The sequence below is a fragment of the Desmodus rotundus genome, chromosome 8 (assembly GCF_022682495.2).
Source record: "Desmodus rotundus isolate HL8 chromosome 8, HLdesRot8A.1, whole genome shotgun sequence".
In the NCBI taxonomy this organism is placed as follows: domain Eukaryota; kingdom Metazoa; phylum Chordata; class Mammalia; order Chiroptera; family Phyllostomidae; genus Desmodus; species Desmodus rotundus.
Genome location: NC_071394.1, coordinates 97,971,277 through 97,975,429, shown reverse-complemented (window position 1 = coordinate 97,975,429; position 4,153 = coordinate 97,971,277). Strand labels below are relative to the sequence as shown.

The following is a 4,153-nucleotide window of genomic DNA, read 5'->3' as shown; positions in this document are numbered from 1 at the left end:
TATGTTCCAAGCGGATACTTTGAAACATGATAAGATTTGGCCTATGTAGCAAGAACTCAAGTGACTCACTTGCATTTTGTGTCAAATAAAGAAATGGTTCTTTTTAAAAAATAAATAAAACATTAAAAAACCCCAAACAAAAATATTCTTCTGAGCAATCCATGTCCTAAACCAGGAGGTGCATTTTTTTTTTTTTGAGAAAGTAATCTAATTTTATGTCATGCTGCAAGATACTTGAACCAAGTACAACTTGGAAACAACACCTTTTCAAGGCCCAGGAAACCCCAGGTCAGAAACTAGAGGAATGTGACTCTCAGTAAGAGTCATGCTGGATGGGGGTCCGGTATTCACACTTCCACTTCCCGTGTTCCAGTGTGTCCTTCCTCCCCTATGACCAGTTCACCACAGGGTCAGTCTCTTTTCTCTTCCTGGGAAGAGCAAGAGCCATTTTTATAGAAGTTAAGACCTCTCCAAGTAGCCTTCTACTGTGACAGAGTGTGAGTGACAGAATCATGGAGATGGGTAGAAGAGGGTTTTCTTCCTCTCAAAGTCCCCAAGGAGAGAAGAGAAGAAATGAACAGAAATAACTATTAGTAAATACTCCACCACTTGCTAGCCAAATGACTTTGGAGAAGTCATTCTCCCTCTGTTTAGGGTCTCAGCCTTTTCAGCTACAAAAACAAGATAATTATTGTGAAGATTAAACAGGATAATATGTAAGTGCATGGAACGTGTGATCTGGTATTCTGCAATTACATCTGTTCAGAGTCCACATTCTTAAAAAAAAATAAGGCTAATAACAATTATAGGAAGTTTAAAAGTGTTTTTTATGCTTTTTTAAAATTGATTTTTAGAAAGAGAGGAAGGGGGCAGAGAAAAAATATTGATGTGAAAGAGAAACATCAATCGGTTGCCGCCCATTCGCACTCCAACAGGGGACTGAACCCTGCAACTTTCTGGTGTGCAAACCAGCACTCCAAGCAACTGAGCCACTTGGCCAGGGCTAAAAATTTATTTTAAAAACTTTTGTCTTGTTTTTTTTTTGCGAATTAATATTTCTGAAATTAGATCAGTGGTTCGGGCTTAGTAGAAGGCTGATGCTAGGCCCCACCCACAGCTTATTGCTTCAGAACCCCGGGGGGCCTGGCAGTTCCCTAGTCAAGAACCCTTTGCAAATGTAGATATTTCTTTTTTTTAAGATTTATTTATTTATTACTTTTTACTTTTAGAGAGAGGAGAAGGGAGGGAGAAAGAGATGGAGAGAAACATCAATGTGTAGTGGCCTCAAGCGCACCCCCTACTGGGGACCTGGCCCACAACCCAGGCATGTGTCCTGACTGGGAATGGAACCATCGACCCTTTGGTTTTCAGGACGATGCTCAATCCACTGAGCCACACCAACCAAGGCTAAATAAATAAATAAATAAATAAATATACAGCTAGTATAATACAACTTGATTTTTTGGGTGTGATTTTAAAATCCATTAAGTGTTACAAAGCCACTTAAAGATTTCTCACTGGAAAGACTTCTAGCAAAAACACAGCAGAGAAAAATAAGGCACTATGGGAGTGCTGACCTCAGCTGCAGGGGCTTGTAACCTGCTGATGTTATTCACAATCTGTGTTGACATGTACATCTGTTTTAAGGGAAAGAAAAACCACTCAAGCAGGTCAAGATTATGAACCCCTGCTACTACTTTCAACATTAAACAATTAACCTTTAATTGAAAATTTACTGAAACTATTATAAATAGGGCAAACTGATGCAGCATAGTTTATAGTATAAACCTTAATGTCAAACTAGACCAGAGCTTTGGCTTCACTTACTGCCCCTGCAGCATTTGGGCATTGGGCAGGCCACCTAAGATATCCAGCCTAAGCCTCAGTTCCTGCACCTCAGTAAAATGGAAATGACAGTGCCTTTTTCATGGAGTTGCCGCGTGTTATATGAAGAAAACTTAAAAAGCTATAAGCCTTCATGGAAACATTATTGTTTAATACTCACTTCAAAATCTAGTACAACTGTAATGTTTGCCAAAAAAAAACCCCCCAAACTCATTGATACGTGAATTCTTACACTATATCTAGTAGCAATAGTTGACATTAAAAACTTAATTTTTGAAAAAGAATCCACAATTGCAAAGCAGTTCGTGTTTACAAGCATGTACCATTATCACAAGTGACTTTCTTGTTCGTATCCATCTCTCCTGTAAAAATCTCCCTGCCAGAAGAGGATTTGACCATATCATCTCTTGAGGCCCCTTCCACTTTCCAGATGTGTGTGGTTCACCATGACATTACCAAAATTAACTGTTTTCCCCCACTTCCTTGCAGAGTGACAACAAGGAAGAAGGGAAAATCAATGTGTTTAAAGCATCTCCTATCAAACCGAAATGTAAAATTAAGGACAAAATACTCAAGGTTGGGGTCACCCTGATAAAAGCCAAAATAGCTGTTTAAGAAAAAAGGTTCACCTATCCATCCTGGAGACAGCACTCATTCATAATAAACAAGTGCGGGGGGCGGGATCAATTAGCAGAGGATCTTTGGTCTACAAAGAGAATGACCACGGAGAGTCCAGCCTAAACACATCAGGGCATCTAGGATAAATAAGTTGTCTGTACCCTCCAAAGCAAGTCAAAACCATCCATAACTTAAAAGAGAAATATCTAAGGAAAACCTACAATTCCCAAGAGTCATAGGATCAAGAGAAACAATATTCTTTGTATACTTAAGCAATTTTGCAAAAAAGTTGCTTTATATATACTTTTATATCATTGTTTACTAGTTCCAAATTGCGAGGGGAAGAGGCATGGCCTTCAAATTTGGCTATGTTCACTAAGCGACCATAAACAATAAATAGGTTTGGGTCTTGGCCTGGTAGTTCTGTTGATAGAGCATTATCCCAAAAAGCCAAGGTTGTAGATTTGATCCCCCGACAGGGCACACACAAGAGTAAACCGATGAATGCATAAGTGGAATAACAAATTGGCCTTTTTCTCCCTCTCCTTTCCTCTCTCTAAAATCAATTTTTAAATTTTACATAATAGGATTTTGGAGTGTTTCAACACTTTACCTGATACTATCAGAAGCTGGCGCATCCTCCGACCTTTAAAACCTAAATAAAAAACCAGCTGTACAGAGAAGGGCCCAACAGCCCAATAACCACGCAATAAACCACTCTCTTCCGAGCGACCTACAGACTCTCTGCTGTGAACGCTTCTTCAATCCACAAACCCAGAGGCTTCAGCTCGGTGGGAGGCCTCCGTAGAGAAAGTCACAGCGACAACACACTCCCCGCCCTAGCCTCTAGGCTCGCGATCCCCCGGGAGGGGCAGGCTTGCACCGAAATAACGGTGCCCCGCGTTCCTAGGCCTTTCAAACGAGCAGTGCTCCCTTTACCCTGAGAACAGTGGTGGCTGCGCCATTTAAATTCTATTTTCGTCTACTGGTTGTGCCGACCGAGTCCCGGGTCGAGGTTCCCAGGACCGACAGCGCGGACCGCGGCGTCGGCGCCGGCGCCGGCGCCGGCAGCCGCGGGCGGGCGCGCGAGGGGCCGGACGCAGCAGCGACAGCCGCGGCGTTCCGGTGAGCGCGCGCGGCTCAGCCAATCGGGTGCTCGCCCGCCCCCCGCGACCGCGGCGAGGCTGGCGCTGGAAAGAGGAAGAAGAACATTCGCCCTCCCTCCTACCAGCGCGCGGGCGGTGGCGGCAGCGGCACTGGGGTCACGAACTCTGACCTTTCACTGACAAAAACAATAACAAACCCCCCTTTCCCCGCGACCCCCTGCGGCGCCCCCGGGCCCGCCCCCGCTTCCACCTCGGCGTCTCTTCTCTCGCCCGCTGCCCCCGCGAGCCTGCGGCCCCGGGGCTCCCGCCATCCGCCAACGCCGGGAGCCCGGCCTCCCCGCGCCCTGCCCTCCGCGCCGGGGGCCGCCCGCCGCAGACACGGGACCTGCTTCGAGGCTGCTTTGGCGCCAAATCCTGAGGTAAAATTGAAAAAGGGCCGGGGCGGGGTCGGCCCGGCGGCGGAGGGGGCGGGCCTGGCGCGCGGACATGGAGGCACTGTGGCGGTAGCTGAACTCGACCCTTTTACCTTTGCCACGGGGCGGCGGCGCCGGACGCTTTGCATAGTGGGCCGGGCCGCTCCCCTC

At 46.2% G+C, this 4,153-nt stretch overlaps 1 protein-coding gene across 5 annotated transcripts in view; it reads left to right on the top strand.

Moving 5' to 3' along the window:
- The first annotated feature begins 3,380 nt into the window (after positions 1-3,380).
- Positions 3,381-4,153, top strand: part of NR2C2 (nuclear receptor subfamily 2 group C member 2) — a 91,838-nt gene continuing 91,065 nt past the window's right edge. For 2 of the 5 annotated variants that reach the window (XM_053929909.1, XM_053929907.1), the window contains exon 1: positions 3,382-3,988. The gene's annotated coding sequence lies outside the window, so the exon portion shown is untranslated. Of the gene's footprint in view, positions 3,989-4,153 lie in introns of all 5 variants that reach the window. The other 3 variants (XM_053929910.2, XM_053929908.2, XM_053929911.2) reach the window with 2 other exon arrangements.